Below are 21,211 nucleotides of genomic sequence, written 5' to 3'. Positions count from 1 at the left end.
CTCCTCGGTCCTCCGTGTGTCTCTTGGTGAATGTAGAGTGTGAGGTGATGATTAAAGGTGAGTGCATGATTTATACAATCACATCCTTAGGGAGACACACCCGGTCCGTGGCTTCTCAGTAGGAGAGTCTGGGTTGTCCCCTCCCCCTGGCACCGAGAGCAGCAGACGGTGACCCCCAGATCGGGAGGCGGGGGAGGCAGTATGGCAGTGGCTATATCTTTCCGTGTGTGCTTTACGTTTCTCTTCTCTTCTTATCTATTTGTAAGGCCTCCTCAGACAATCACTTTGCCTCTTTGCAATTCTTTTTCTTGTGGATGCTTTTGATCACCACCTCCTGCACAATGTTGGGAACCTCCATCCATAGGTCTTCTGGTGCCGTGTGTGCCAGGCCTAACCATTGAGTCTATTTGTCCCTTCCAGAGTATACTCACAAGGGATTTGAATAAAGCAAAGAACCACAGGAACACAGTAGATTGGGAAAGACTAGAGATCTCTTCAGGAAAAATTAGACATGCCAAGGGAACATTTCATGCAAAGACAGGCACAATAAAGCCCAGAAACGTTATGGGCCTAACTAAAACAGAAGAGATGAAGAGGTAGCAAGAATACACAGAAGAACTGTAAATTTAAAAAAAAGATCTTATTATCCTGGATAACCACGATGGTGTGATGACTCCCCTAGAGCCAGACATCCAGGAGTGCAAAGTCAAGTGGGCCTTAGGAAGCAGCAGTACGAACAAAGCTAGTGGAGATGATGAAATTCCAGCTGAGAGCTTTCAAATCCTAAAAGACAGTGCTGTTAAAGTGGTGCACTCAATAGGCCAGCCAGTTTGGAAAACTTGGCAGTGGCCTCAGGACTGAGAAAGGTCAGTTTTCATTTCAATCCCAAAGAAGGTCAATGCCAAACAGTGTTCAAACTACCACATGACTGCACTCATTTTACATACTAGCAAGATAATGCTCAAGATCCTTCAAGCTAGGCTTCAACAGTATGTGACCCGAGAACTTCACAGACCCCACATTCAAACAGTTGATTCTTAATGCACAGTGATACCACAAAGATGGTCAAGATAAAGACACATGATATGATTTTATGTATGTTTAAGTCAGTGAAACAAAATATTCACTGCAAGGTACATACTTTTTTGGCTTGAAAAATCTTATATTTGAATGTAAAATATCCTGCTGAAATTGAAAAATATGTGTTAAAGTGAAATTCATTCTTGTCAATTATTTTGAGCCTATGGAGAAAAGAAAATAAATTTACATTCATTGGGACTGCTTCAGTTCAGTTCAGTCACTCAGTCATGTCCAACACTTTTCATTGGGTGCTGCTTAAATTTTCACAGACTTTTTTTCTTAAAAATTCCCTTACAGTTTTAACATCTTAATTAGATATAAAATGATCAGTAGATTTTATACTATGTTTTCTGGACATTTTCATTTCCTTTTATTTATGAATGTAACTAGAATGTTTTTCTATTGAGTGAGTATTAAAAATGACTCCTCTCTCTTGTGTGGAACACAATGTTTACACTAGTGTTGGGAGATACTTTATTGCCTAAAACCTTTTCTAATTCAGCTCTACAATCTAGGATTTTTGTTTGTTTGTTTTCCTTTGTTTAGGCTGAGAATTTTCTCATCTATATTTAGTATCTTCAGAGTTTCTGTTAGAAATGTGTGTCTGCTGTTGCTTACTTGCACCGTCGTGTCCAACTCTTTGCCACCCCATGGACTGTGAGCCCACCAGTCTCTTCTGTTCACGGGGATTCTCCAGGCAAGAATGCTGGGGTGGGTTTCCATGCTCTCCTGCAGGGGATCTTCCTGACCCAGAGATGGAATTCGCATCTGCCACAGCTCCTGCATTGCAGGCAGATTCTTTACCACTGAGTGAAACTGGATCTTGTATACGTGAAACCCACTTTAACTATGAAGATTCATAATCAGTGAAAAACAGAGAAACCCAAAGAAGCATTTATCTTTAACCAATTAATAATAAGAAGAAAACCTTCATCTCAATTTGCCTTTGTTTATTTTTTCAATTAAATTTTCATTGAAGGATAATTACTTTCCAGAATTTTGTTGTTTTCTGTCAAACTTCAACATAACAGTCTTTCTTAACTCATAGTTTCTCTTAAATATCATCTTATTCTGTGTAAATAACTTCTTTTAACATTTCTTACAGACAAGGTATCTGCTGAGAATGAATTCCCCAATGTTTTGTTCATATGAAAATATCTCCTTCTCCTTTGTTTTTGAAGGATAATATTCCTGGATGTAGAAGTTAATTTCAGTAGTTTAAAAGAAAAAAAAATACGTTTGATTTATTGAAATGTTGTACCTGTAGCATGAATATACTAGTTAAGCTGTATAATTCATTGATTTGTAACTTATTCATAGGTTGAATAACCACAACCACAGCCTCATTCTAGAATATTTTCGTCATTCCAATTGGGAAACACTCTTTTGCTGGCAGACATTTTCCATTTCCCCCTTCATCTGGGCCCTTGCATTCACTCCTCTATTTCCGGTCTTCAGAGAATTACCTAATCTAAGACAAACGTGTTCACATGAACAGAATAATGCAATACACAGCCTTTTGTTCCCAGCTTCTTTTAATTAACATGATCATTTCAGAGCTCTAGCATGTTATAGCTTATATAAGAACTCCATTCATTTGATGGCCAAATAATTTTGTATAGCATGTTTTATTTATTCGATCACCAGTTGATGGTCATTTGAGTTATTTCAATGTTGTTTTCCTTTTTTAAGTTTATTTCTTTTTAAAAATTATTTTTTAATTTAATAATTGTAAAATTTTAAATTTAATGGCCTTTTCTGCATCTATTTAGGTTATCATATGATTTTTAGCTTTCCTGTGGTTAATATGGTGTGTCACATTAATTGATTTGCGAATATTGAAGAATCCTTGCATCCCTGGAATAAAGCCAACCTGATCATGGTTTTTGATATGTTGTTGAATTCTGTGTGCTAAAATTTTACTGAGGATTTTTGCATCTATGTTTATCAGGGATATTGGCCTGTAGTTTTCTTATTTGGTCTTGTCTTTGCCTGGTTTTGGTATCAGGGTGATGGTAGTCCTGTAGAATGAGTTTGGAAGTGTTCCTTCCTCTGAAATATTTTTGAGAGAGTTTTAGAAGGATAGGCATTTGCTCATCTCTGAATGTTTGATGGAATTCACCTGTGAAGTCATCTGGTCCTGGGATTTTGTCTTTTGGGAATTTCTTGGTCACAGCTTCGATTTGGAGCTTGTAATTGGGTGGTTCATAATTTCTATTTCTTCCTGTTTCAGTCTTGGAAGATTGAGCTTTTCTAAGCATCTGTCCATTTCTACCAGGTTATCTATTTTATTGCCATAGAGTTGTTCATAATAGTCTCTTACAATCCTTTGTGTTTCTGCATTTTCTGTTGTAATTCTCCATTTTCATTTCTAAGTTTGTTGATTTCATTCTTCTCTCTCTGTTTCTTGATGAGTCTGGCTAAAGGTTTGTCAATTTTGTTTATCTTCTCACAGAACGAGCTTTTAGTTTGTTGACCTTTGCTATTGTTTCTTTGATTAATTTTTCATTTATTTCAACTCAGATTTTTATGATTTCTTTCCATGTACTAATTTTGGCTATTTTTTCGTTTTGTTTTTCTTTATCAGTTGTTTTAGGAGTCAATTGAGCTTGTCTATTCAATGCTTTTCTTGTTTTTTGAGTTAGGATTGTATTGCTACAAACTTCCCTCTTAGAACTTCTTTTCCTGCATCCCATAGATTTTGAGTTGTTGTTTTTTCATTGTCATTTTTTTCTAGAAAATTTTCGATTTCCATTTTGACTTCTTCAGCAACCTGTTGGTTATTTAGAAATGTGTTGTTTCATCTCCATGTGTTTGTGTTTCTTACAGTTTTCTTTTTTTCTCCTAATTGATATCTAGTCTCATAGTGTTCTGGTAAGAAAAGATGCTTGATACAATTTCAATTTTGTTCATTTTACTGAGATTCGATTTGGGACCCAAGATGTGGTCTCTCCTGGAAAATACTCCCTGTGCACATGAGAAGAAGGTGTATTCTTCTCCATTTGGATGACATGTCCTGAAGATATCAATGGGATTCATCTCATCTCATGTATCATTTAAGACATGTGTTTCTGCATTAATTTTCTGTTTTGATGATCTGTCCATTGGTGTGAGTGGGATGTTAAAGTTGACTATGATTGTTTTCCTGTCAATTTCTCTTTTAATGTCTGTTAATGTTTGTCTTATGTATTGAGGTGCTCCTGTGTTGGGGGCATAGATGTTTACAATTGCTATGTCTTCATCTTGTATTGATCCCTTCATCACTATGTAGTGTCCTTCCTTATCTATTGTAATCTTCTTTCGTTTAAGGTCTGATATGAGGATTGCTATTCCATCTTTCTTTTGATTCCCATTTGCATGGCATATATGTTTCCATCCTATCACTTTCAGTCTGTATATGTCTTTAGGTCTGAAGTGGGGTTCTTATAGACAGCAGGTACATGGGTCTTTTTCTTTTAAATTAATGTATTTATTTTAATTGGAGGCTCCTTACTTTGCAGTATTGTGGTGGTTTTTGCCATATATTGAGCTGAATCAGCCATGGGAGTACATGTCTTTCCCATCCTGAAACCCTTACTGCTTCTCTCGCCATCCCACCCCTCAGGGTTTCCCCAGTACAGCGGCTTTCAGTGCCCTGTGTCATGCATCAAAGTTGGGACAGGTGATCTATTTCACATATCGTAATATACATGTTTCGCTGCTAGTCTCTCAAATCATCTCACCCTGGCCTTCTCCAACAGTGTCCAAAAGTCTCTTCATTATATCTGTGTCTCTTTTACTGCCTTGCATATGTGGTCATCATTACCATCTTTCTAATTTCTATATATATGTGTTAATATACTTTATGGGTCTTTTTCCTTCTAACATACTTCACTCTTTATAATAGGCTCCAGTTTCATCCACCTCATTAGAAGTGATTCAGATACGTTCTTTTTAATAGCTGAGTCATGTGTATCATGGTTTTCTTTTCCATTTGTATGTTGAAGGACATCTAGGTTGCTTCCATATCCAAGCTATTGTAAACAGTGCTGTGATGAGCATTAGGGTACTCATGTCTTTTTCAGTGCTGGTTTCCTCAGTGTGTATGCCCAGCAGTGGGATTTCTGGGCTGTTTGGCAATTCTGTTTCCAGTTTTTTAAGGAATCCCCACACTGTTCTCCATAGGGCCATTCTAGTTTGCATTCCCACCAACGGTGTAAGAGGGTTCCCTTACTCTGCACCCTCTGCAGCATTTATTGTTTGTAGACTTCCTGATAGCAGCCATCTTGACCAGTGAGAGATGATCCCTCATGTGGTTATGATTTGCATTTCTCTGATAATGAGTGATGCTGAGCATCTTTTCATGTGTTTGTTAGCCATTTGTATATCTTCTTTGGAGAAAAGTCTCTTCAGTTCTTTGTCCCGTTTTTTTGACTGGGTCATTTACTTTTCTGGTGTGGAGCTGCTTGTATATTTTTGAGATTAATTCTTTGTCAGTTGCTTCATTTGCTATTATTTTCTCCCATTCTGAAGGCTGTCTTTTCACCTTTCTCATACTTTCCTTCGTTGTACCCAAGCTTTTAAGTTTAATCAGGTCCAGATTGTTTAATTTTGCTTGTATTTCCATTACTCTGAGAGGTGTGTCATAGACGATCCTACAGTGATTTATGTAAGGGAGTGTTTTGAATATGTTCTCCTCTAGGAATTTTATAGTGTCTAGTACTGCATCTTTCGTCAATTTTGAGTTTGTTTTTGTGTACAGTGTTAGAAAATGTTCTAGTTCCCTGCTTTTACATTTGGTAGACCAGTTTTCCCATCACCACTTGTTAAAGAGATTGTTTTTTCTCCATTGTATATTTTTGCATCCTTTGTTAAAGATACGGTGTCCATGGGTGCATGGATTTATCTCTGAGTTTTCTGTTTTGTTCCATTGATCTATATTTCTGTCTTTGTGCCAGTACCATACTGTCCTGATGGCTGTAGCTTTGTAGTATAGTCTGAAGTCAGGCAGATTGATTCCTCCTCTTCCATTCTTCTTTCTCAAGATTGCTTTGGCTCTTCAAGGTTTTCTGTATTTCAATCCACATTGTGAAATTATGTGTTCTTGTTCTGTGAAAAATACCAGTGATAGCTTGATAGGGATTGCATTCAATCTACGAGTGCCTTGGGTAGTATATTCATTATCACTATGTTGACTCTTCAGATCCATGAACAAGGTATATTTCACCATCTATTTCTGTCATCTTTGATTTCTTTCATCAGTGTCTTAACGTTTTCTATGTATAGGTCTTTTGTTTCTTTAGGTAGTTTTATTCTTTTCACCACAATGCTGAAAGGGATTGCTTCTTCATTTCACTTTCTGTTTTCTCATTGTTAGTGTATCGAAATGCAAAGGATTTATGTGTATTAATTTTATATCCTGCAACTTTTCTATATTCATTGATTAGCTCTAGTCATTTTCTGGTGGTGTCTTTAGGGCTTTCTGTGTAGAGGATCATGTTATCTGCAAACAGTGAGAGTTTCATTTCTTCTTTTCTAATCTGGATACCCTTTAATTTTTTTCTTCTCTCATTGCCATGGCTAAAGCTTCCAAAACTATGTTGAATAGTAGTGGTGAGAGTGGGCACTCTTGTCTTGTTCCTGACTTTAGGGGACATGCTTTCAATTTTTCACCTTTGAGGATAAAGTTTGCTATGATTTTATCATATATGTCTTTTATTATGTTGATTTGTGTTCTTTCTGTGCCTGCTTTCTGGAGTGTTTCTATCATAAATGCATGAATTTTGTCAGAGGCTTTCTCTGCATCTATGGAGATAACCATATGGTTTTCATCTTTCAGTTTGTTAATGCAATTTATCACATTGATTTGCAAATATTGAAGAATCCTTGCATCCCTGGAATAAACCCACTTGGTCATGATGTCTGACCTTTTGGATGTGTTGTTGGATTCTGTTTGCTAGAATTTGTTGAAGATTTTTCCTGTATGTTCATCAGTGATATTGGCCTGTAGTTTTCTTTTTTTGTGGCATCTTTGTCTGGTTGTGGGATTAGGGTGATGGGGGCCTCATAAAATGAGTTTGGGGGTTTACGTTGTGCAATAATTTAGAAGAGTTTGAGTAGGATAGGTGTTAGCTCTTTACTTGTTTGGAGGAATTCACCTGTGAAGCCAACTGGTCCTGGGCTTTTGTTTGTCCGAAGATTTTTTTTTATTATTACAGTTTCAATTTCCATGCTTTTGATGGGTCTGGTAAAATTTTCTCTTTCTTCCTGGTTCAGTTTTGGAAGGTTATACTTTCTAAGAATTCGTCCATTTCTTCCTGCTGCTGCTAGTAGTCTCTTGTGATCCTTTGTATTTCTGTGTTGTCTGTTGTGATTTCTCCATTTCCATTTCTAATTTTGTTGACTGGTTTGATTCCTCTCCCTTTTTTTCCTGATGGGTCTGGCTAGTGGTTTGTCTATTTTATTTATCTTCTCAGAGAACCGGCTTTTAGTTTTGTTGAGTTTTGCTATAGTCTCCTTTTTTTTCCTTTTTTCCCACTTCTTTCTGCCCTGATTTTTATCTTGTCTTTCCTTCTGCTAACCCTGGGGTTCTTCACTGCTTCTTTTTCTAGTTGCTTTAGGTGTAAAGTTAGGTCATTTATTTGATGTTTCTCTTGTTTCTTGAGGTAAGCTCTTATTGCTATCAACTTTCCCCTTAGCACTGCTTTACTGAATGGCATAGATTTGGGTTCTCGTGTTTTAATTTTCAGTTGTTTCTATGCATATTTTGATTTCTTTTTTATTTCTTCTGTAATCTGTTGGTTATTCAGAAGCACATTGTTTAGCCTCCATATGTTTTTATTTTTAATAGTTTTTTTCCTGATGTTGACATCTCATCTTGCCTCATTGTGATCAGAAAAGATGCTCAAAATGATTTTGATTATTTTGAATTTACCAAGGCTAGATTCATGGCCCAGAATGTGATCTATTCTGGAGAATGTTCCATGTGCACTTGAGAGAAAGGTGAATTTCATTGCTTTGGGGTGCAATGTCCCATAGATATCAATTAGGTCTAACTGGTCCATTGTATCATTTAAATTTGTGTTTCTTTGCTAATTTTCTGTTTGGTTGATCTATCCATAGGTGTGAATGGTGTATTAAAGTCTTCTATTCTTATTGTGTTACTGTTAATTTCCCCTTTCCTGCTTGTTAGCATTTGCATTATGAATATTGAGCTTCTCCTATGTTGGGTACGTATATATATTCTGGGTTTGATCCTTTGATTCTTATGTAGTGTCCTTTGTCTCTTTACACAGCCTTTCTTTCAAAGTCTATTTTATCTGATATGAGTATTGATACTCCTGCTTTCTTTTGGTCTCCATTTGCATGACATACCTTTTTGCAAACGTTTATGTTCACTCTGTATGTGTCCCTTGGTATGAGGTGGGTCCCTTGTAGACAGCATGTGTAGGGGTCTGCTTTTGTAACGATTTTACAATACTTCCTTTGTTGTGTAGCTATCCATTTGCTGATGCCTCTGTCCAGTCATCAATTGACCTTTTACCTTGGTGCATTTTCTGGTAAATTGCAGACATCAGTGTGTCTCTCTGTAAGTATTTCAGCAAGCCTGCCATTTAGTAGTGAGCTGTGTTTGTTTACAGCAATTTTCTTTGGATATAAACTTTATATACAACAAAATGTCCCAATCTTTTTTTTTTTCCAGTCATGCTGCTTTTTAATTGAAGTATAGTTGATTTACAATGTTGTGTTCAGCTCAGTTCAGTTCAGTTGCTCACTCGTGACTGACTCTTTGCAGCCCAGTGAACCGCAGCATGCTAGGCCTCCCTATCTATCACCAACTCCCAGAGTTTACCCAAACTCAGGTCCATTGAGTTCGTGATGCCTTCTAACCATCTCATACTGTGTCATCCGCTTCTCCTCCTGAACTCAATCTTTCCGAGCATCAGTGTCTCTACAAAGGAGTGAGCTCTTCGCATTAGGTGGCCAAAGTCGTGGAGTTTCAGTTTCAACATCAGTCCTTCCAATGAACACCCAGGACTGATCTCCCTTAGGATGGACTGGTTGGATCTCCTTGCAGTCCAAGGGACTCTCAAGAGTCTTCTCCAACACCACAGTTTAAAAGCACCAATTCTTCAGGGCTCACCTTTCTTTATAGTTCAAATCTAACATCCATACGTGACTACTGGAAAAACCATAGCCTTGACTAGATGAACCTTTGTTGACAATGTAATGTCTCCGCTTTTTAATATGCTTTCAAGGTTGGTCATAACCTTTCTTCCAAGGAGTAAGCGTCTTTTAATGTCATGGCTGCAGTGACCATATGCAGTGATTTTGGAGCCCCCAAAAATAAAGTCAGCCACTGTTTCCCCATCTATTTTCCATGAAGTGATGGGATCGGATGCCTTGATCTTAGTTTTCTGAATGTTGAACTTTAAGCCAACTTTTCACTCACTCCTCTTTCAGTTTCATCAAGAGGCTCTTTAGTTCTTCTTCACATTCTGCCATAAGGGTGGTGTCATCTGCATATGTGGGTTTATTGATATTTCTCCCGGCAGTCTTGATTCCAGATTGTGCTCATTCCAGCCTAGCGTTTCTCCTGATGTACTCTGCATATAAGTTAAAAAAGCACGGTGACAATATACAGCCTTAACGTACTCTTTTCCCTATTTGGAACCAGTCTGTTGTTCCATGTCCAGTTCTACCTGTTGCTTCCTGACATGCATACAGGTTTCTCAAGAGGCAGGTCAGGTGGTCTGGTATTCCCATCTCTTTCAGAATTTTCCACACTTTATTGACATCCACATAGTCAAAGGCCTTGCCATAGTCAGTAAAGCAGAAATAGATGTTTTTCTGGAACTCTGTTGATTTTTCGAGGATCCAGTGGGTATTGGCAATTTGATCTCTGGTTCCTCTGCCTTTTCTAAAACCAGCTTGGACATATGGAATTTCACAGTTCAAGTACTGCTGAATCCTGACTTGGAGAATTTTGAGCATTACTTTACTAGTGTGTGAGATGAGTGCAATTGTGTGGTAGTTTAAGCATTCTTTGGCATTGCCTTTCTTTGGGATTGGAATGAAAACTGTCCTTTTCCAGTCCTATGGCCACTGCTGAGTTTTCTCAATTTGCTGACATATTGAGTGCAACAGTTTCACAGCATCATCTTTTAGCATTTGAAATAGCTCAACTGGAATTCCATCGCCTCCTCTAACTTTGTTCATATTGCTGCTTCCTATGGCCCACTCGACTTCAGATTCCAGGATGCCTGGCTCTAGGTGAGTGATCACACCATTGTGATTATCTGGGTTGTGAAGATCTTTTTTGTAGAGTCCTTCTGTGTACTCTTGCCATCTCTTCGTAATATTTTCTGCTTCTGTTAGGTCCATACCATTTCTGTCCTTTATTGACCCCAATTTGCATGAAATATTCCTTTGGTATCTCTCATTTTCTTGACAAGCTCTCTAGTCTTTCCCATTCTATTGTTTTCTTCTATTTCTTGGCATTGACTGCTGAGGAAGGCTTTGTTATTGCTCTTTGCTATTCTTTGGAACTCTGAATTCAAATGGATGTATCTTTCCTTTTCTCCTTTGCTTTTAGCTTCTCTTCTTTTCACAGCTATTTGTAAGGCCTCCTCAGACAGCCCTTTTGCTTTTTTGCAAATCTTTTTCTTGGGGGTGGTCTTGCTCCCTGTCTCCTATACAATGTCATGAACCTCCATCAATAGTTCATCAGGCACTCTGTCTATCAGATCTAGTCCCTTAAATCTATTTCTCATTTCCACTGTATAATCATAAAGGATTTGATTTAGGTCATACCTGAATGGTCTAGTGGTTTTCCCCACTTTCTTCAATTTAAGTCTGAATTTGGCAGTAAGGAGTTCATTATTGTTCATCACATTATTGGCTGTGATCTGGTCATGTTTTTGCTGATTGTATAGATCTTCTCCATCTTTGGCTGCAAAGAACACAATCAGTCTGATTTCGGTGTTGAACATATGGTGATGTCCTTGAGTAGAGTCTTCTCTTGTGTTGCTGGAAGAGGGTGTTTGCATGACCAATGCGTTCTCTTGGCAAAATTCTATTAGCATTTGCCCTTCTTCATGCTGTACTCCAAGGCCAAATTTGCCTGTTACTCCAGGTGTTTCTTGATGTCCTACTGTTGCATTCCAGTCCCCTATCATGAAAAGGACATCTCTTTGGGGTGTTAGTTCTAAAAGGTCTTGCAGGTCTTCATAGTACCATTCAACTTCAGCTTCTTCAGTGTTACTTGTCGGGGCATAGACTTGGATTACTGTGATGTTGAATGGTTTGCCTTGAAAACGAAGAGAGATCATTCTGTCATTTTTGAGATTGCATCCAAGTACTGAATTTCAGAGTCTTTTGTTGCCTACGATGTCTACTTCATTTCTTCTAAGGGATTCTTGCCCACAGTGGTAGATTTAATGGTCACCTGAGTTAAATTCATCCATTCCAGTCCATCTGTGTTCACTCTTGCCATTTCATTTGACCATTTCCAATTTGCCTTGATTCATGGACCTAACATACCAGGTTCCTATGCAATATTTCTGTTTGCAGCATCAAACCTTGCTTCTATCACCAGTCCCATCCACACCTGTGTGTTGTTTTTGCTTTGGCTACATCCGTTCATTCTTTCTGGAGTTATTTCTCCACTGATCTCCAGTAGTATATTGGGCAGCTGCCGACCTGGGGAGTTCATCTTTCAGTGTCCTATATTTTTGCCTTTTCATACTGTTTCTGGGATTCTCAATGCAAGAATACTGAAGTGGTTTGCCATTTCCCTTCTTCTTTATAGCACAGTGATTCAGTTAAACACATATATTGTATATATACATTGTGTATATGTATATATATATATATATATATATATATATATGTATGTATGTATGTATGTATGCATTCTCTTGTTTCATCTTTAATTTTTGTTTTTCTTTTGACTACACTTTAACCATGTGGGTTTAGTTCCCTGACCAGGAATTGAACATGCATGCCCTGCAGTGGAAGTGTGGAGTCGTAACCACTGAACTGCCAGGGATGTCCCATATATATTCTTTTCCATCATGATTTATCATAGGATACTGAATATAGTTCTCTGTCCTCTACAGTAGGAACTTGTCAATCCATTCCGTATACTCTAGTCTATATCTCTTAACCCCAATCTCATACTCCATTGCTCCCCCAATTCTCTCAGCCTTGGAAGCCACACGTCTGTTCTCTATGTCCACGAGTGTGTTTCTGTTTCATACATGTGCTCATTTGTGTTATGTCTCTTTTTTTGGTTTATTTTTATTAGTTGGGGGCTAAATACTTCACAATATTGTAGCAGTTTTTGCCATACACTGACATGAATCAGCCATGGGTTTACATGTGTTTCCCATCCTGAACATCCCTCCTACCTCCCTCCCCATCCCATCCCTCCGGGTCATCCCAGTGCACCAGCCCTGAGCACTTGTCTCATGCATCCAACCTGGACTGGCGATCTGTTTCACACTTGATAATATACATGCTTCAATGCTATTCTCTCAGATCATCCCACCCTCGCCTTCTCTCATAGAGTCCAAAAGTCTGTTCTATACATCTGTGTCTCTTTTTCTGTCTTGCATATAGGGTTATCGTTACCATCTTTCTAAATTCCATACATATGCGTTAGTATACTGTATTGGTGTTTATCTTTCTGGCTTCCTTCACTCTGTGTTATATCTTAGATTCCACATTTAAGCGGTATCATTTGTTGTTTGTCTTTCTCTGTGTGCCTCACTTCAGCTAGTATGATCATCTCTCGGTCCGTGCGTGTTGACTCAAATGGCCTTATTGTTGTAGCTGTACAGATTCTTGTACCCTTTTAACCACACATAGAGGTATTCATCTGTGGTTATTTTCCCGGATATATTATGAAAACTTGTGTAGTACACCACTCGTGGAATAGCACGTCCATTTTGAAGCTGTATTAGCATTTTATACGTTTTTGTCAGTCAGTTCAGTTCAGTCGGTCAGTCGTGTCTGACTCTTTGCGAGCACATGCACTGTAGGACACCAGGCTTCCCTATCCATGACCAACTCCTGGGGCCTGCTCAAACTCATGTCCATCGAGGGGTGATGCCATCCAAACCTCTCATCCCCTGGTGTGCCCCTCACCTTCTGCCTTCAATCTTTCCCAGCATTAGGGAGTTTTCAAATGAGTCAGTTCTTCCCATCAGTTGGCCAAATTATTGGAGTTTCAGCTCAGCATCAGTCCTTCCAATGAATATTCAGGACTGATTTCCTTTAGGATTGACTTGTTTGATTTCCTTACAGCCCAAGGGAGTCCCCAGAGCATATGTGGGTATGAATAAACATTTACTGTGCTTATGCTGGCCTCTCGTGGAGAAAGAGAAGATTGCTTATGAATGTAATTTATAAAATCCAGATGTGTTCTCTCAAATGTATATGTGAGTCCAGTTCAGTCGGTCAGTGTGTCTGACTCTTTGTGACCCCATGGACTGCAGCATGCCAGGCTTCCTTGTCCATCACCTCTCCTGGAGCTTACTGAAACTCATGTCCATTAAGTCGGTTATGACACCCAACCATCCCATTCTCTGTCGTCCACTTCACCTCCTGCCTTCAGTCTTTCCCAACATCAGGGACTTTTGCAATGAGTCAGCTCTTCACATCAGCTGGCCAAAGTATGTGGGTGTGAATAATTATTTACTGTACCTTTGCTGCCCTGTCGTGGAGAAATAGAAGAATGGTTATGAATGCAGTTCATAAAATCCGGATGTTCTCACATATGTGTATGTGGGTATGAATAAATATTTACTGTGCATATGATGCCCTCTCGAGGATAAACAAAAATGCTAATGAATGTAATTTACAAAATCCAAGGTATTCACTCATATGTATATGTGTGTATGAATGCATATTTTCTGTGCTTATGCTGACATCTCATGGAGTAATAGAAGAATGCTTTGGAATGTAATGTATAAAATCCAGATGTATTCTCTCATAAGTACATGTGGGTATGAATAAACATATACTGTGCTTATTCTGCCCTCTCGTGGAGAAATAGAAGAGTGCTTATGAATGCAATTTATATTTTTGTTTTTATTTTATTTTATTTTTTTTCTCCTTTATTTATTTATTTATTTATTTTTTCAGTGGGTTTTGTCATACATTGATATGAATCAGCCATAGATTTACACGTATTCCCCATCCCGATCCCCCCTCTCACCTCCCTCTCCACCCGATTCCTCTGGGTCTTCCCAGTGCACCAGGCCTGAGCAATTTATAAAAACCAGATGTTTTCTTTACATGTTGGAAATGATACTGTATAACATTTAAAAAAAATTAATACATGCTCATAACAGAAAATGTGAAGTTGCTAGAAAAATACAAAGACAGAAAAAAATCACCCATGATTTCATATAGCATTGCCTCAGAATTCTGAGTTCCTGGGAAGGGGAGATAAAAAGATGAGAGTGCACTAGTTCTTTTAGTATAAAATCATCTTTTCTGCTATTTGAATGCTAACGTAGAACTTGGTTCTGATACATGATTCTTGCTTTGTTTACTTATCTTTAAGCTTCTATTTTTACAAATGCCTAGTAATTTGACCCCCTGTTTAGAGACTCTTTGTTGCAAGGAGGTTTTGTGTGTGTGTGTGTGTGTGTGTGTGTGTGTGTGTGTGTGTGTGTGTGTGTGACTTATTGCTATGACTAAAAAATGTTGCAAGTCGTGGGTGTGGAAAATAATGTTGCGATGAACATTGGGGTGCATGTACCTTTTGGAAATAAGGTTTTCTCCAGGAATATGCACAAGAGAGGGGTTGCTAGGTCAGATGGTAATTCTGTTTAACTTTGAAAGGAGCTGCCATATTGTTCACCATACTCGCTGTGCCAATTGACATGCCCACTGACAGTGCAAGAGGGTTCCCTTTTCTCCCCACTCTCCCTAGATTTATTCTTTGTAGAATTTTTGATGATAGCTATTCAGACTGGTGTCTGAATAGCTCATTGTAGTTTTGATTTGCATTTCTCTAATAATTACTGACGTTGAGCCTCTTTTCATGTGTTTTATCTCAATCTGAATGTCTTCTTTGGAGAAATGTCTGTTTAGATCTGCTTGTTTTTTGAGTGTTTTTTTTTTTTTTTTTATACTTGGGTACATGAGCTGTTTTTATGTTTTGGAGAATACTGCCTTGATAACTAATGGGAACTACCTCTGTAGCACAGGTAAGTGTCCTCAATGATCTGTGGTGACCTAAATGCAAAGGAAATTCAAAAAATAGGGCATATATACACACACAAACACACAGCTGATTTAGGTTGCTGTCCAGCAGAAAGTAACAGGACATTGTAAAGCAACTGCATGTGTACATACTGTAGGCTCCACTTATAGGAAGTTCTAGATGAGGCAAAAGCAATCTCTACTAATGGAACTGAGAAGAGGGGTTTCATGTGGGAAGGGCAGTGTGGGCAAGGGTACCAAAGAGCTTTTCTAGGATGCTGAGAAAAAATTGCACTGAGCATCATATAATCTTGGTGAAATTGCATAAATATTTCTGCAGTGTAAATTCCAAACAGGGTCTTGCTAAGTGGCTCCATGTATTTATAAATTTACTAGATAGTGTCAAAGTATCCGCATCACACTATGTTTTCACAACACTGCATGAGCACTCATTTTCCAATCCCTCATCCTCAATTTGGAGGAAACATTTGGGACCTTTCAACTTTCTCATTGAACTTTGGCAAATTGCATGGTTTGAAATCACATTCCATTATTGTTTTGGCTTGTCTTTCTTTTATTTCTAATTAGTTTCAACATTTCCTCCTGTTTTTTGGTAATTTTTCTTTTTTTTTCTTTTGAGTAATTTGTATTTGTTTGTACTGAATGTTTACTTCCTGGTTGTCTCCTATTGGATTTTTCATCTTCTTTTCTTATTTTGACTTTTTAACTCTGCATAAATTAGGTAAATGAGTCCTCTGTCCAATATCTTCGAAATATTTCTCAATTCTCTTTTTATAATTCCTTGTTTATTATTTATTTACAGGAATTTTACTACACAGTGTAAATTTTCCCTTTTTAGCTTCTGGACAAAGATCATTTAAATTAAGAAACTTAAATAACTGAGAGAACTCCAGGGTGCTAGAGGGTGTACACTAAAAGAATTATGGGGTGGCGGGCAACTCACTCTGAGTTCACCTGTGTGCCTTTCCACATGTACTTTTCAATAAACTATTTACTTTGCACTGAAATATACATATATAGAGAGAGAAAACAGTAAGTGAAGGCGGGTAGTGCCATGATGGGCCAAGATGAAGCCGGGACGGGGTGGTGCTGCACCTGGGACTCCAAACAGATGAGTCAGCCATAGGCTTGGTCAGCCCTGTAAAGCCAAAAGGGACGCGTCTCTCGAGCTGTGATTGGAGGACTCAGGAGCCCCAGCATGTGCTCAGAGCCAAGGTCACGAGGAGGGAAGCACAATCAGGGTGATGATGCTGCCCAGTTAGCCTGTCTCCCTTGGGCCAGTGGGAAGGTGATGCTTCTTTTATTATGGAAAATGTAGTCTGTGGCTATTGGGAAAAGAACTTGGTCAGTGCACGGAGTGTGAAAAAGTAAGCAGAAACCATGATTCCTTTCACCACAGTGCACATTCTACCCCATTTCCTCCCCATCATGGTTCAGCCCATATTTTTAAAGTTGGAATTACACTTCATGTGCATTTTGGTTTTCATTGTTCTTTGCTCTGTACTTTCCCGAATATTTTATTATAAAATCTTCCAAACATTCCACAAAGTTGAAAATTTTTTCTAGCTAAGACACAGACTTCCCACCTTGATTCTACTGTAACCATTTTAAGGTACTTCCTTTGTCATGTAATTATCCATGTGTCCATCCCTCTATCCATCCGTGAATCCCTCTTATTCCCTGGTGCATTTTGTGATAAATTGCAGACATCAGTATGCATCTCCATAAGTATTTTAGCAAGCCTGCCATTCAGTAGTGAGCTGTTTGTTTACAGTAGTTTTCTTTGAAATATAAGCTTTATGTACAATGAAATACACCCATCTTTTTTTCCCAGTCTTGTTATATTTTATTTGAAGTATAGTTCCTTTCCAGTGTTGTGTGAATTATTGCTTTACAACAAAGTGATGCATTTATTTACATATTTGTCTTAACATATATTGTGTGTATACACACACACACACACACACACACACATATATACATATATATTCATTTATTTAATCTTTTTTAATGGCTACAATGTGCAGCATGTGGGATTAGTTCCCTGACCAGGAATTGAACCTGCATCCCCTGCAGTGGAAGTGTGGGGTCTTAGCCACTGGACCACCAGGGACGTCCTATATATATTCTTTTCCTTTATGATTTATCATCGGATACTGAATATAGTTCTCTATTCCCTACAGTAGGATCTAATCTGTCCATTCCATATACTCTAGTTTATATGTATAGTCCCCAATCTCTTACTCTCCCTCCACCAATTCACTCTGTCTTGGAAGCCACAAGTCTGTTCTCTATGTCCATGAGTGGTTTTTTTTTTTTTTTTTTTTTTTTTTTTTTTCTGTTTCATACATATGTTCATTTATATCGCATCTTAGATTCCATATTTAAGTGATATCATTTGGTATTTGTATTTCTCTGTGTGCCTCAGTTCACTTCATATAATCATCTTTCGCCCCATGCATAGTGACACAAATGGCCTTATTGTAATTGTACACATTCATGTATCCTTTTAACCATATATAGAGGTATTCATCTGAGGTTATTTTCATGAATATAGTATAAGTTAAATAAGCAGGGTGACAATATACAGCCTTGAGGTACTCCTTTCCCAAGTTGGAACCAGTCTGTTGTTCCATGTACAGTTCTAAGTGTTGCTTTTTGACCTGCATACAGATTGTTGTGATCCATACAGTCAAAGGCTTTGGTGTTGTCAATAAACAAACATAGATGTTTTCCTGGAACTCTTGCTTTTTCCATGGTACAGCAGTTGTTGGCAATTTGATCTCTGGTTCCTCTGCCTTTTCCATATCAAGCTTGAACATCTGGAAGTTCATAGTTCAGGTACTGTTGAAGCGTGTCTTGGAGACTTTTGAGCATTACTTTGCTAGCGTGTGAGATGAGTGCAATTGTGTGGTAGCTTGAACAGTCTTTGGCATTGCCTTTCTTTGGGATTGGAATAAAAGCTGACATTTTCCCCACCTGTGGGCACTGCTGAGTTTCCCAGATTTGCTGGCATATTGAGGGCAACATTTTCACAGCATCATCTTTTAGGATTTGAAAGAGCTCAACTGGAATTCCATCACCTCCACTAACTCTGTTCGTAGTGATGCATCCTAAGGCCCACTCGACTTCACAGTCCAGGATATCTGGCTCTAGGAGCGTGATCACACCATTGTGTTTATCTGGGTCATGAAGATCTTTCTTCTGTAGTTCTTCTGTGTATTCTTGCCACCTCTTCTTAATATCTTCTGCTTCTGTTAGTCCATCCCTTTTCTGGTTTTTATTGTGCTCATCTTTGCATGAAATGCTCCCTTGGTATCTCAAATTTTCTTGAAAAGATCTCTAGTCTTTCCCATTCTATTGTTTTCCTCTATTTCTTTGCACTGATCACTGAGTAAGGCTTTTTCATCTCTCCCTGCTATTCTTTGGAATTCTGCATTCAAATGGGTATACCTCTCCTTTTCTCCTTTGACTTTAGCTTCTCTTCTTTTCTCAGCTATTTGTAAGGCCTCTCCAGAGAATCATTTTGCCTTTTTGCATTTGTTTTTCTTGGGTATGGTCTTGATCACTGCCTCCTGTGTAATGTCCCAAACCTCATTAGTGGTCAAGGCATTATTCTCCAAAATATACAAAGGGCTTATGTAGGCCAGTATCCAAAAAAAAACAAAAAACAAAATAAAAACTCAATCAAAAATGGGCAGATATAAACAGACATTTCTCCAAAGAAGACATACAAGTGGCCAAAAAAACACATGAAAAGATGCTCAACATCACTAATTATTAGAGAGATGCACATCAAAGAGGGGGGAGAAGGGGACGACAGAGGATGAGATGGATGGCATCACAGACTTGATGAACATGAGTTGCTAGATCACGGAAAGGGTGTGTGTAGGTATGATATCATTATTTTACTCAAGATAATGAGGGAAAGTCTCCCTGAAAGATGGCGATTAACCCAAGATCTGGAGGAAGTGAGGGAGCAGGCCCTCTTGGTACCTAAGGGAAGAGCATTCCAAGCAGAAGGAACAATAAATGCCACAGTCCTGGCAGGGAAATCCACCTGACATGCTTCTGAATGTCAAGGAGTCCTGTGATACTCTGGGTTTGGCATGTTTCAGTGGGCTTAGCACTCATTGAAAGGGGTCTGGTGCTGCTATCTCTGTTTCGTCCACAATTTGTGGTCATCCAAATTTCACAGATGAAGGACTCAAGGCTCCAACATGTGCTCTGCCCAGTCTCTCCTAGCTATACCTGAAATTAGGAGTGAAACCTTCTGGTATGATGAGAGACAGAGAGCTTGAGTACACCAGCTGCAGGGGATGATAGCATCCATGCTGAATGTCAGTCAGCCAGTGGATATCAGTTTTAATGTGGGAATCATGCCTCATAATCATGCTAGTCTTGATGGAGGGCAGGACTTAAGAAGGTGAAAGCAACTGGGGCAAAGGAGGGAGGCAGGACGGGGAAGCTGGAGGACAATGAGAAAATAAAAGCCAATGGCTTCATCACATTGCTTGGATTTGGCTCAAATACCTTGAGTGACTGATTGTATTAGAATATATTCACCTTTTCTCTGTCCCTACCTGCTTTTTCCCTCCCTTTCTCTTTTGTGCCAAGGGTACCACATGGGCCTGGAGATTTCTGCATGTTTTTCAACTACAAGCTCGGTTTTTAAACAGATTATCAATTTCTTTTTTGCTCAACGTAGTTAGTTATTTCCTTTCACCAAAATTGCCTGATGTAGTTATGTAGAATCAGTCGTAGAATCCTTGTAATCTCTGTGGGATCTGAAACCTATTTTACTCTCAATATTTGTAAGTGTTGTCTTTAGTTTTCTTGACTTTTTTGGTCTATATGAGTAGAAGATTATGAATTTGTATTGAACTTTTGACAGAGCCAACTTTGGGTTTTGTTGATAATCTCTAATTTTTTTTCTAATATCTGTTCTGATCACTATTTCCCTTATTTTGCTGACAGTCTCGGTACTAAAGGGGTTTAATAAAGTTCCTGAGAGTTTCCCAAGCAGAGTGAAAACTCACAGATTCTAGGGCACTCTTGTAGCTGTGAGATTCTCTGAGTGAAGGTCGTGAAATCTGCAGTTTTTTCTTTCTTTCTTTTTTTTAGAATCCCTCAGTTCTGATTGACAAGGACAACTTGTCTGGGCACTACCAGAGCAGAGGAATGGTCTTATGTTGCCTACTTCCATGCTCTGTCTCCATTGGGAGCTTGTGTAGGTGACAGGGGTTTACTGCCTTCTCTGACACACAAACCCAAGACCTCCAGTCTAGCAGACTCACTGCCATTCTGTCTGCTGTTCTCAGGAGGCTCTCAGACCATCATTTCTACAAAACATCCTGATTCCAGTCTTGCCAAGCCTGCATCTGAAAGATTTCTGAAGAAATCAGATTTCTATTTAGTGTGCCTTTCCATGATGTGAAATAAATTTGTGTTATGTGGTAGCTGTTATTCTACATATTTTGCCATAGCCGTTGGATCTTACCCTTGACTGAATAAATACAAGCACACAATGTTCCCCAACGCGTCCAGAACAGTGGCTCCCTTACTGCTGGGTGACACTGAGCAAGTGACTTAGCGTCTCTGTGCCTCATTCCTCCATTAGCCCCATTAGCTTGGAGTAAAGTTAACTACTTTATGGGGCAGTATAGAACACTGACCATGTTAAGACATGGGAAATCATCAGAACAATATTTGACATATGGTACGTTCCAGTCAATTCTAGCTGCTGTCATTACTGTTGTTAATATTATTGCTGTTCCACATTTCCCTGTTCCATGGACGCAGTGTCAGAAGCGCCTTTGACTCACCGCATGGACCTAGCACTGTCAATTCAGCCCTTCAGGGCCTCAAGAACAGAGTGTATTAGGCATGGGGGGACGGGGGAAGGATTTTTCTT

Source organism: Dama dama, chromosome X (genome assembly GCF_033118175.1).
Source record: "Dama dama isolate Ldn47 chromosome X, ASM3311817v1, whole genome shotgun sequence".
Taxonomy (NCBI): Eukaryota; Metazoa; Chordata; class Mammalia; order Artiodactyla; family Cervidae; genus Dama; species Dama dama.
This window is presented reverse-complemented; position numbering follows the sequence as displayed.